The sequence below is a fragment of the Canis lupus genome, chromosome 13 (genome assembly GCF_011100685.1).
Source record: "Canis lupus familiaris isolate Mischka breed German Shepherd chromosome 13, alternate assembly UU_Cfam_GSD_1.0, whole genome shotgun sequence".
Classification (NCBI taxonomy): Eukaryota; Metazoa; Chordata; class Mammalia; order Carnivora; family Canidae; genus Canis; species Canis lupus.
The window spans coordinates 60537488-60551771 of NC_049234.1; the positions used below are offsets into that span (position 1 = coordinate 60537488).

The 14284-nt window shown below is 34.2% G+C and overlaps 1 long non-coding RNA gene across 2 annotated transcripts in view; it reads right to left on the reverse strand.

Moving 5' to 3' along the window:
- LOC119876948 overlaps nucleotides 1-14284 on the reverse strand; it is a 25877-nt gene continuing 11593 nt past the window's right edge. For both annotated transcript variants that reach the window (XR_005369077.1, XR_005369076.1), the window contains one exon: nucleotides 1-153. This is a non-coding gene — a long non-coding RNA (uncharacterized LOC119876948). The remainder of the gene's footprint in view (nucleotides 154-14284) is intronic.

Below are 14284 nucleotides of genomic sequence, written 5' to 3' on the forward strand. Positions count from 1 at the left end.
AGCATATGGGACAAAGAGAGCTTTTAAATGTAAAAATCATTGGAATAAAAGTCAGTATTTCTTGACCTGAGTCCAATGGTGTCCTTAAGCCCATCACATGTCTTCTCCGGATCTCAATTCTGCTTCTGATAAAACTAGAAGAGACTTCTACCTCTTGAGAGAGAGAATAACTCTTGTTATTCGAACTTGGAAAACATCTTTACTTTAATCTATATTTACTACTAGTTTTATACAAAGTCTTTAAATAGAAACAGCTAGTTTGGTATACAAATTATCCAATGATCTGCATCAAATCTATATTTAATCATTATAGTGACTCAGGGTCAGTTGTAATTTTACATTCAACCACATTGTAAAATTAAGGTATCGTTTTTCTCCTTGTCTTCCTATAAAAGTTAACAATTCATCTGAAGAGGTAGGATCTTTTTATTCACAGGAACTATTTACAGTCTATTTTTTCAAATATTTATGCTCTACTTCAACAGAAAAATCATTATAAAAAATAGATACTACATTGTAAGAATTCTCTGAGAAAATAGAATATATAATCTTGCACTGTCTAAGATACTTAGCGTTTATTTTATCTTCAGCATAGGCATTGTAAAAATGCCAACTTGAGGGAGCTATTTATCCCTTTTATATCCCACCATTTTCAAGAAAAATAAATGGATTCATCTGAAGAAATTCTGAGATTTTGATATTATTATGTATGGTATATGCCTAATTGAGGATTGTAAAGACATTTGAGGTACTATACATTTTTAGTGTGCATTTTTATAGGATTTTATATAATTTTTACATTTTTGATTATTTAAGTGGACTGTAATGAATAAGATATATAATGCAATGTTATTAATAAATTTCATTTCTTATAACTTTTTCCAGTAACGTGATTTGATACTTCATAACACTTTGATAGGGTGTAGCAATCAATGTTAAGGCTTCAAAAGGGTCTTCTTACTGTGGTGGGGTGGTTAAGCTTCTGCCTTGGCTCAGGTCATGATCCTGGGGTCCTGGGATCCCACCCTGTTGGGCTCCCTGCTCAGTGGTGAGTCTGCTTCTCCTTCTCCCTTACTCCTCCCCTCACTTGTGCACTCTCTTTCCCTCTCAAATGAATACAGAAACTATCTTTTCAAATGGTTTCTTACAAATAGATATGTTAAGTAGATGAAAAATAACTACGCTAAAGAAAATAGGCAAAATTTTGTCCAAAAATAATATAATTAAAGAATAAGAGGCATGTGGCTTCCGAGAAATAAATTCTAAAGGACGTAGGGATTAGTGCTCAACCTCTGTAATTATCAGGAAAATGCAAATTAAAATCAACATGATATATACTACCATACACATGCTATAATGGTTAAAGTCCGAGTGACTAAAAAACTAAATGTGGACTAGGACATAGAGTGATAGGAATGTTCACATATTGCCGGTAGGAGTGTAAAATGATTGCAAATGGTATGTTGAAAAACTGTCTAGCAGTTCATAAAAATATTAAATATTCATCTACTATATGACTCAACAATACTGTTCCTCTGTCGTATCCAAGAGAAATAAAAAGACACATCTCCAACAATCCTTGCACAAACCATATTGTGACATCTTTTTTCATGATAACCCCAAACTAGAAATAGCTAGGATGTCCTTCATCAGGAGATGGATAAAAAAACTATGTGGATTCTTGTAATAGATTACTTAGCAATAATTGCAACAACATGGATAAGCCTTAAAAGCATTTTGCCATATGGAAAAAGCTACACACCACAGAGTATACATTCTATGATTACATATAAATAATGTTCTAAAACAGGACAAACTAATTATCAATCAATTCAGGTGATTGTTTCTGAGAGGAATGATCAAGAGGGGAAGGAAGGGGGGAAATGATGGGGTGATGGAAATGATACATACCTCCACTCTGGTAATCCACTGACCGATAGACTCAAAATATGTGTATTCCACAAAACATAAACTATACCTTAATTTTTATAAAGCTCTTAGTTAGTGAAGAGATCGCTGTCAATACAACTGAAGTTTTGTTTTCCCCACTCAAGTCCATTTCCCACTAAGCTCCCTGGCAGTAAGCCTGATTCTGAAATTTGTTTCCTTCCCTGGCATTATTTTATACTTTTACTACACATGCATGTAGCTATTGGAGTGAGCAGTAGGTGTTTAGTTTAAAAGTGTTTTTTTTTTTTTTTTTTGTGTATGAAAGCAACATTTTGATTTTAAAATGAGAGACAATGAGCATGGTTTGAGTTGGCATCAACATTGCATTTATGGGTTTCTCAAAACATACCAAAAATGTATTGAATTAAACATTTACACAAATAGAAATGATTATATATATTTCTCATAAATTATTCTTCACAGATCACATAATTTAATGCTTTTTTTTTCTACCAGAGACCACTTCTTCTCAGACTTAGAAATTAATGAAAGTTTTCAACTCATTTCCAATGAGTCAATGTTTGATAACCAATTACTAACATTTTTAATGATAATTGACATTTTTTAAATCATTCCTAGCTCTTTTTAACCTGTGTTTGAGTTTGGCTTCCATTCTCAAAGGACTGTTGGCCTTTATGCTTGTTTGCTCATGACCCACCTTTTTATTCTTACGGATTTGCACAAACTCCTCCACAAATTATTTTCATTCTGGACAACCTGATTCTTATATTTGAGGACGTTCTGTATAGAAGTGTCTTGATGAACTATAGATATAATCACTGTAATGTATTAAACAAATGGGGACGCCTGGGTGGTTCAGTGGTTGGGTGTCTGCCTTTGGCTCAGGACACAATCCTGGGATCTGGGATCAAGTCCCACATCAGGCTCCCTGCGTGGAGCCTGCTTCTCCTTCTGCCTATGTCTCTGCTTCTCTCTTCCTGTGTCTCTCATGAATAAATAAATAAAATCTTTAAAAAAATACAAAAACATATGATTACAGGTACATAAACATGCCCAGTGAAATAATACAGGACATCCTACTCTACTATAGGACTTTCCTTTCTCTCTGTTTACTTATATTCTACTGAATTTCTCTACTGTAAGCTTTTTATTTCTGATGGTAAAAGCTTCCATTTCTTTCCATTCTCCTATTAGCTATACATTAGCATCAGCAAAGGTTGAAACCTCAAAGAGTTGACACTGAGAGGGGCCTTGTATTCAGTAGGTCCTTTAGTAATTTTCATCAATCGCATTAGGGAATTAAACATAACTGTACACTGTTTAATCGATATTCCAACTTATATTTATGATTGGTATCTGAAACAACTTTTTGTGAAACTAAGCTCCTGATGTGTTTCCCACAAACCAGCCCTTGTCTCCTTCTTTTTCATCTCAGAAAATGGTAACTAAATTATTCCCCATGATTAAGCCAAAAATCTAGAGTAATTACTGAACTCTTCTTCTTTCTGATACCTTTCTCCTTATCTATTAGATTCCATTTGCTCTGACTTTAAAGTATATTAAGAATATGACAATTTCCCATCATCCCCACTGTTGCCATGATCATGTGCCTGGAATATTACAATAGCCTCTAAACTCCTATCTCTTCTCTCAATTTTTCAGTCTATTTTTCCCCAAGTCATCTTGTGCTTGACATCAGTTTCCATTCAGTGTAATTGTTTTCCTGAAATCCTGGCAACACCATGAATTATGGCCTTATTTCCTCTTTGCCTTCATTTCCACCAAATGCACTAATTTTAACCCACACTGGTCTAGTCAATATTTCTGAAACTTGCCAGGTATACTCATACACCAGGGCATTTGCAGCTGAATTCCTCTTGAGCTATACGCAAGGTTTACTTCCTTATTTCCTTCAAGTTTTTACTCCTCTGCTCAAGGCGGCACTTCCTGACCCCTCACCAAATAGTGAACACCTCATCCCTACCAATATGTCTTATCCTCTTTCTTCTTTCCCCAGAGCATGCATCGTAATTGAACCAACGATTTATTATTTATCATGCATTAATATCTCAACCGGTTAAAATACAAACTGTACAAAAAACAAGTTTTCTTTTGTTCACAGCTTTCTTCCAGATGCCTAGGGTAATATCCAGCACGTACTAGGTACTCAAGAATTCTTCACCAAATAGTGAGTCAACTTCAGTATCTATCCAGATAATTTGTTCATAGTAGATATGAAAAGTTCAAAGTACATCAAAGATTTTGGAGACCTTTTCACACATGGTTCAAATTTTAACTGGAGCTTCATAAACACATGGGTATTACAAGGCAGAAAATGTGGTGGAGAAGCATTCCCAGTTGGAAGGATCGTGGGACATTTCATACTATGCTCTGGAAAGATTGTGATGAGGCATAAGACGTGTCACGAAGTAGGACCAGAAATGTCTCCTGAGAAGATTCTGAATGACCTTAAATTCTATGTTCAGTATCTTGAACATTACCCTAGACAGTATAAGAAACCATACAAATGTCTTTCTAACCGAAACATTTAGAAAGAAAATATTTGTGAAGAAGGTGTAGAAAATGCATTTTAGAGATAACAAGAAAATAGAGGATCTATTAGGAAGCCCATTACAATGATGTAACCAATGGAAGATAAACTGGTGTAGAAGCAATGGATTGAAGAGATTAGAAGGAAAAGCCACAAGTATGAAGTCCTCCAAGAAGTTTGGTAAAAGAGTGAAAGGAGGAATGTGTAACGTAGCTAGTGTGGTGGAGCAGAATGATTAGATGTATGGTACCTGTAGCCTGAAGAATTGAAGACACCCTAGACAAAGAAAAGGAGCCCAGTATAAACAATGTAAGTAAAACGGTACGAGGAAAAGGGGGTAAACATATAGGTAAGTTCTTAGGTGGTGGGAGAGGTGCAGATGGACTCCTTATAGAGAAGTAACCCATAGAACATTAACTGGAGTCACAGAAGTCAACAGCTATCTGGTTTTCATGCTCTCAGAAATTAAAAGCAATAGGTAAAAGCAGAAGCTGTTGCTGCTAAAGGCAGGTAGTCTTGACTGTTAAGTGAAATGAAAGCATTTACTAAATATCAACCAGTGTCAGGCCAACCTAAGTGGCAGATAAGCGACAATGTAAAATTCAATTTCTTCTCCTCCGGAGGACAAAGTTACTTAAATGATTAAAAAAAAAAAAAAAAATATATATATATATATATATATATATATGGTTGATAGGAAGCAGCAAAGGAGTCATAAAATTCTGAAACATGAAAAAGATAGCAATTGCATGAAACATAATCTTGCAGGGGGAAACTGATTTAAGTGATTAAATACCATGTATAACAATTGGTCTTTCCTAGGATTGAGGGTATATTCACATGTGTGGAAAATTATACAAACAGTTTTACACAAAATTAGTAGGAATTTTAACAACTCGATGCATAAATATCAATGCTGCAGCTAACCAGAAGACCCGGTTTTCCAAATAATTTGGTTTCCAACAATTACGTGAGCCTAGAAATGAGCATTTTTCCAGATATCTCAGATTGGCAGCCCTTGAAACGAGATCCAGTTATGCTTGAGTTGTCAGCAGATGCAATATTTTTAAAGAATTTTAATTCGTTGACAATCAATACACAAAAAGATCTGAATAAATAATGACACATTTAGCTTATCTTTAAAAAAAGGAAGCTGTGGTAACAATGGAGCGTATATATTACATGTCAAAATTGACTGGGGCTGAGTTTTAACTTTTTCCTTCAGACCAGGCTTGCACTTTCAGGGAGTCCAGGGTCCCCACAATACCTTATTTTCCTTAAACCTGGAGCTGTTTTCAGCATTTGTGCTACCTGCCTGGTTACCATAGCCTTTTCATTTTGTGACTTCTGAAAAAGTAGGTGCCTTGTAGATACCAACTCACTTTGCATAAATTGTGGTTAATCATTAAATTTTAGAAATCAGATGAAATATGACATATTATTTTACAGATTGAGAAACTATCAAGAGAAGTTAAGAATTTCAATCCTTATGAAAGTTACTGCTAGTCAGTAACCACTATGTCACCTCAACTTGCCTCGGATAACCATATGTTTAGTGGTGGCAAATGGTAAGCAATGAATATGGGGAATATTATTTTTCATATACTAATGAAATTTTAATTAACATATCCAAAATGTCACTTTAAATATTTATTCAAGATGTTTTAGACTAGAAGACACACTGAGGTACCTCTAGGAAAAAATAAAACCTTATTGTGAGCCACATATGGCAGAGGGAAGCCACACAAACTCAGAATATAGATAATCACTCCACCTGATACCATCCTCATTTCCTGTTATCACGTTCTAAATCAACCTATAGTATCACGTTCCTAAATCCTTGGAATATGTGGTACAAAATGGAATGGAGAAACTATTTCTAATCATCATGGCTTCTTAGAATTCAAATCCTTTTTAGGTATTTTAAACCACAGAATTACCATATTATGGAAGAACTAAGTTTAAATAATGCTATGATAACCCAACTCAGACCTCCCACTGCCTGGAATTCTTACCTTTCAATTAAGAAGCAAGGTAATATTTTTATTTATCCTTTTGTTATTTTGTATGCATTGTAATATTGAAAAACCTAATAGCATTCTTTTAAAAATATTTTTAAAGAAACTAATGTCTGTATACTTTAATGTGCTTTTAGAAATTGTTCTATAACATAAGCTACTGATTTATCTCCTTTTTAGTACTTCTGGATACAATTAATGTTTTAGAAACTGTAAAATGTTTATTTTACTACTCTATTTTATTATGAAATGCCAAAGTCTTATTTTAAGAGCTAAGTCACCATAATTAGGTTTTTGGAAATCCAGGGTACTGTGTATTTAAGGTGTGGACTCCTGGATCATTTCTTTCATCTATTACTGAGATATTCACCTAACAATTGTTCTGGAGATGAAATAATATTTATAACATATCTGACACAATATTTGGTGTATAGCAGGTGCTTAATAACTGCAACTATTTCTGATTCTTGTTTATTAACAGGCTAAAACCATTTCTTTAACTCAGTTAACATTTGTCTATGTTCCAGTTTCTTTTATACAAGGAGAACAAACTGTCTAAGTAAAATTGAGGTACACTGCTATATATAATACATTTATTTCATATTTTAAGATGCAATAACATGTTTATAATAGTACTTTAAAGTATTGTCAGTATTAAATGCTCCTAAAATGAATACCCTATGCATCGTCCTATAAGAGTAAACAAATATACCTGAGATTTTTGGTAAAAATGAGAAATTAATAACAAATGTAGGCATGCAAATATTAAGACAGAATAATGCCTATATGTACACATTCCCCAGAAGTGCGTAGGTAAGGATCACCAGCAAATTTAATACTATTGGAGTAAAACAAAATTTTACCCTTTAAAAATAATGAATTTAATATTTCTGGATCCAGGTGGTAAGGCACTGTTATAGATCAAAAATGCATTAGAATACCTATTTTACTTTTCAGTTCTTTGTTTAACCACTGGGAAAGTTAAGTTGATACACAGTCAGCAAACCTTGTGGACTAATACACCGTCACAGTATTAGAGACTAAACTGGAAAAGATTTTAGAACTCTGTCTCCTTAGTAGTCTTTCTTTTGCTACACATATGCGATGAGGTGCAGTGATGCTCAGTGACTTGCTCAAGCTTCAGCAGCCTGGCTCAGGTTGAGCTGCACCCAGACCTCCTTAGACCTCCTTGCACCCAACAGTTCTATTTCCACCTGCTGCTTTTCATGAGGGAGTCAGACTGCATGTATGGGTTCAACTAATACGGATTTAGAAATGAGCTTTGGGCGCCTGGTGGCTCCGCTGGTTAAGCTTCTGCCTTCATCTCAGGTAGTGATCCAGAGTCCTGGGATGGAGCCCCGATGGGCTCCCTGCTCAGGGGGGAGTCAGCCTCTGGCTCTGGCTGCCCTTCTCCCTGCATGGGCGTCCACTCTCTTGCTCACTGTGTGTGTGTGTGTGTGTGTGTGTGTGTGTGTGTGTGTGTGACATAAATAAACAAAACATTTTTTAAAAATGAGTTTCTCCTCTATTTTGCATTTCTGATAGTCATTGTCTGAAAGATTGAAGAAGACTCATAAATAAATGGCCTAATAGAGTATACTTGTTGTTTCATCACTGTATCTTCACGTCTGGTATAGTACCTGATATGTCATAACAGCTCTTCATTGAATGAGTAAATTGTTGTGCCCGAGATTGCAATCCGAGAAACCACCCAGGAGCCGACACCGATGCAAACACACGAGGGTTTATTTACAAGCTGGAGCTTGGGTCCAAGTGCACCCGACGCAGCAGAGCTGGGACTTGGACCTGAGACTGAGGCTCAGCAGCTTTATAGGGGCCAGTGGCCAATGGGATAGGCAGAAAGTTGCACAGTCATGTCGGTCCACACGCAGGTGGCCCACTGAATTACATTTTACCTATAGTATCCATTTGAACTGGCCTATCACTGAGCCGATTTCCGATTAGGGTGTGCCCTGGGGCTCCACTAGGGTGGGGCAGCGCCCTAAGCAATAAGCAGGTCTGCACAAGGCGGGTGCAGCGCAAAATGAAGTCAGTCCTGCTCTGCTTGTCCAGGGGTAGGGGATTTTTGTCAAATTTCCTGGGTCCCACATAAATTAGTAATTTTTTAAAAATTTTATTTATTTATTCATGACAGACACAGAGTGAAAGAGAGAGGCAGAGACACAGGAGGAGGGAGAAGCAGGCTCCATGCAGGGGGCCAACGCCTAACGCTAGGTCATGGGGGCTGCCCAGTAAATTAATTAACCAGTTACATATAGGGCAGATAACCAACTAACTTGCTATACCTGAAAACTTCCACATTTTAGAAACCAAGATTTTGCATTATAGTCTATTAATAAAACTCCTCCTTACAAAGAACTTGTCAAATTCATATCCATGTGTCTCTCAAGTGAATATGCTTTTATCAAAATTTTCATTGGACTTTCCTAATTGTCTGGAACAAAGATAAATTAATAGGTGATTAACGGGAAAATGTGTGATTTTTAAGAAGAGTGAAACTATTATTAATTTGCTATATACCTATATTACAGGACTAAGTAAATACGAAGTTCTTAATTTTTACCTGCCTTTTGGCTGTTGCTCTTGCAAAGCAGCTAAGTCTAATAAGATGTTTATGAGTATCTATTCTTATTTAAATATGAGTAAAGCTTTTATATAGATGGCAGAGGTAGGCAACAAAGAACAGAGACAAGTGTATGACCTTTAAAACCTATAATTACAGATATCTTTGGCCTTGTCTTATATAAAATAACAAAGTTGACAAAAACACTTTTTATAAAGTTTTCTCCTTGTAGGATTGAAGAGACATTAGCTATAGGTTAAAAGGCATACACTACCTTCCATATCTGCTTGAATGTACCGGGGAAATTTTGTTTTAATCCCAGGAACCGCTTTCTAAAAGTAAGAAATATATTTACTTTTGGAAGTGGTGATGGTAGCTCTGAATCCATGATGTTTACACAGGAAACAATGTGATGAAGAGTGGTTAACTTTAAAAATGTTTTGCAAAATAACTTATTGCAAAATAATCCCCTAACTTCCATAGCTTCATATTCTTCTAGTGAGACTATAGTAAATATTACATCACAACATGATAAGGTGGACTAGATGGGTCGTGTGAAGTGCTTTGAAAAGACACACCTATAATCTACTAATTTCCTCAGAAGTAACTGATTTTTTTTCCTCTCCTTGCAGCTCTCACTGTCAGTCCCTCACCTACATCCACTATCTCCTTGCGCACAACTGCACCACATCCCTGAGGTGATCAGAATTCTGTTTTCTCTGTGTTTCCATATCTGGCACATAAATCTTGAAAAGTTTATTATTTCTTCAATGTAGAGTCAATTCAAAAGCAAAACTAGAGTAAGAATTCCACTTAGAGAAATGGAAAAAAATAATCATAAAAACACTTTAGTGATCAATTTTACACTAACTTTGTTTCTTTTGCTTATAATCTACTAGGTTTTTTGTTGTTGTTGCTTTGTTTTGTTTTGTTTTGTTTTGTTTTAAGAGAGAGAGAATAAGGCCAAGGGGTTGGGGCAAAGAGCAGAGGGAAAGGGAAAAAGAAACTCTTAAGCAAGAGTCATTCTCAGCATGGAACCAGAGGCAGGGCTCTGTTTCACACCTGAGATCATGACCTGAGGTAAAATCAAGAGTTGGCACTTAACTGACTGAGCTACTCAGACACCCTGATATAATCTACCAGAATTAATCACTCATCTCCTTTTCTCTCTAAATCAGTAATTGTCTTCAATCTTTCCTTTAAGATTAAATCCAAATATCACCATAAGCTAAATAAAATATAATGCCATGGTATTATAAATTTTAAGATTCTGTAGCACACCTACATTTATATTTTAAACCATGGCAGGATTAATACTTAAAAACCAAGAAACCAGTCACTTCCTAAAAGTAAAAATATTAAGCCAAATAAGGATTTATTTGAAGTATAGAATGATTTGTATATGAATATTATGGGAAACACTCTGCTAAACCCTAAACATTCCCGGAAACAGATTTCTAAAAGATCCATGTCACCAAAACAATGACAACATGGCAGATTTGCATTTTTAAAAACCGGTAAAACTGAAATTTTTTTTTTTTTTTTTAAATACAGAAGGTGAAATATCACTCCTCCAGTGAGATAAGACAATTTAATAAAACATAAAATCCTTTCATCTAGCAAAAACATAAGATGTGCTTGACTAATGAGTCTTTACAATAGTTTTTTTTCACCAATAAGATTAGAACTATAGTATCAGAAAAAAATTAGAAGTACAACTATAAAAAAATAAAGACCAATGCATCCAAATTACCAAGATTAAATTTGTATGGTTTTTTTTCCTAAAGATCTCTTAATATTAATGATATTAGAAGTCATGATGAACACTATATATTTTGTCAATCCATTCTATGTTTCTGCAATAAGGACTCCTGTGTTTCTGGATCCAAATTAAATGCTAATTTCCAAATGACTTTCTGGCCATGGGTGCATAACAGTTGCCCAAAGATATCTTCAATGTTAGGGAAAGATTTTCATACTTCCTGTGGTGTACTTCACTTCTTAAAAAAATACCAACAGAAACAGGTAGTAATGAAAATAAAAGAAAATTGGAAATGGTTCAGCGGAAATAGAAAATTTCTCTATTCTCTGCGGATGATATTTGGGAAAACTATTTGATCCAGTTATTGATAACTCAAAATAGTGTGGAACGAGTTCATTAACTGGAATATAGTAAGTGAATTGTATAAAGAGAGTGAAACTTTGATCAACCTTGTTCTTTTTTTTTTTAAGATTTTATTTATTTATTCATGAGAGACACAAGGAGAGAGGCAGAGACACAGGCAGAGGGAGAAGCAGGCTCCATGCAGGGAGCTGGATGTACTTGATCACCACCTGGGCCTGAAGGCAGGCACTCAGGGATCCCTCAACCTTGTTCTTTAACTCAGACAGAGACTAAATGTTATCTACACAATGGATAATGGTTGTAGATGGACACTTGATTGCTAATATGAATAAAATCAATTAAGTGATCTTGTTTTTCTTTTTTTTCTAAGGAATCTGTCAGCATCTCCCAAAAAGTAAGTCCTAACTTCTTAAATTACTTGTAATTTAACTTTTTATTTAATGAAGATTATAAAAGAAAATATTTGTTCTATAGAAATTTAAGCAAGAAAAGAATGTGGTCATTTATCCCAGAAAGGTAGAGGTTAATCTTTTCAATGTGTTAATCCTTGATTGATGAGGTATCTTTTTCTATCAAACATAGGTCATTTTCTCATTCACTCAAAATATGTATTATTTTTAGCTAACATTATGAAAATAGTGAAGTCTTTCATTGCTTTGCCAAAATGCTGTGGACTAACATAAAAGGGATTGTGGGAAAAGATTTGCGAGACACTTTGAAGGCATGCTGTTAAAGCAGAATACCTTTGAGTTTCTTTTTAATGGTCTATCATCTTCACTTTTCTTCCCTAGTTCTGTACACTTTTGTTCACAAAGTCGTATTTTCCGTGCTATCTCTTTAAGGACCAAGAATATTATATTTGCATTTCAATAAATGCCAAATCTCTCTTGGTATTATTTTCTTTTGGGGGGACATTGGTCCCACATCCTTCACATTTTACTACAAATGTGAAGTTAATATATTATATTACTTTGAAAAAAAACATTGAAATTAATCTGGATTTGGAAAACATATTCCAAGTCAATCAAATTTGAAGATCAAGATTTCTTTTTTTAAAGAATGACACTGAAATTGTACCCTCTTAACCTAATTCTATAAATAATTCAATTGGAGAAAATATATTTTGCATGAATCGGCTAATACATCTGATTTCCAGATTATCTGAGGAATGGAAGACGTATCTTTTAGTGATTTTCATTCCTAAATCCTTCAAACTTAACATTTTCTTGTTTAAAAGTTGTTTTCTATTGTAATATTTTTCTTAAAATTGATTCATTTAAACTTAAGCCAATTTATCTTAGAAGCAATATATATTTACTTCCAAAACATATGTTAGTTGGCAAAGTGGTATATTTTTTATAATTCACAATAGGATAGTGACTACCAAAATGAAAAAGTGTATATATGCATTGCCTAAATTAATCTTTTGTATTCATTCATTCATTTGGCAAACATTTATTAAGAAGTATGTCCCAAACACTATCTTGGTCTCTAGGGATACAATAATAAATATAACAGTCTCTGCAGATACAACAATATATACAATAAATATGATAATAAATATTACTGATTGTATGTTTATCACCAAATGGGAAATTCTAATATAAATCAAACAAAACCCATAGAATGAAAATGAATCTATTCTAACACTTCTCTTTATGGAAGAGGATTTCTCCCTTTCATTCAGGAGAAGATATTTATAAACAATGCTGTGGAGATAAAAGATAAAATTCTTGTTCATCTCTCTTCAAGGAAAACACAAGGAACATAGATGAATTGGTGAGAAAATTGTATTTATTTAAACAATTTTTTATTCATATCACCAATTTGTAATATTAGAATAATAATGGGATAGGGGAACATCTGTAAGTTTCCTCTTCTAGTAAAGAGGAAAGAGATTTATAAGATTTATAAAAATGACTATGTTTCCCCATTCACCTTAGTAGTAGCCACCTAAATTGGTCCATATTCTCCTGAGACACTTCCATTTAATTACAAGATCATTTTTATCTCTTCTACTTGTTTTCTAAAGGTGATTAATAATAAGCAGCCAAGAACCTGGTTTTATTGATGTAATTTCAATCCTTCTAATGATTACGTAGGTAATGTGAGAAATATCCCCCAACCACTAACATTCAAGAATAATACTGAGGATTTCATATGGTGGCTAGATTTTGATCTTTATTATTATTATTTTTCAAGGAATATTCTAGCAGGTAATCTAGTGAAGTAAAAAACCTTTTCTTTTAGCATCAAATAGCAAGTTCATCGAGAAATACCAGATTTCCAGCAAAGTGTGTCTTAATTTGTTAAAGGCATGTATAGGGTAAGCAATGGAGAAATCATTTTCCCAAACTCAATGTTGTTTTGGGGATATTAAGAGCTGGCTATAAACCCCACAGTGTACATTGGGGCTCTTTGATAGAAACATCAGATATGTTTGTCTGACTGCAGAATCCTAGATTTCAATGAATAAAATCATGAGAAATCCTACTGAGTTTATTGGACTCTCAAGATCAGAAATGGAAAGAGAAATTATAAGCTGAGATACTTATCTTGGTTCTTCTTGAAAATTCTTCTTTTACTTTATAACGTACAAATTTTCTTTTTCTTTTAGATATTTTTGCCTGAGTCACTGAATTAATTAGAAGATTTCTTCAATTTTGCAGTTCATGCTATAATATTGTTTACAGTGATTGCCATATAATTTCACTCTCCTTTTGTCAGGTCTAGTTAGAATACTTTAGAAATTATCTAAATAGGTGAAGTTATAACTCCTATCACTCTCTCTTTTGAACCTGGAGGAGATTACATAAGGACTTTTTAATAATTTTGTCTCTCTGTAGGTCAAAATCCACCAATTTCACCAGAAGTTCACCTTCCCCCAATATTTCCAGGCTGTTCATTCTCAGCAGGTAGCTATGAACCCTTGGTATAGCCTTAGGAAATCACCTACCCATTTATTCCCACTTTGGTATGTTTGATATTTTAAAAAAGTATATTGGCCTTTTGTTAAAATATATATATATATATATATATATATAAAGATATCAAATAAAGAAAAAATCCCAAGGTCACACATAGAAATTAAATCG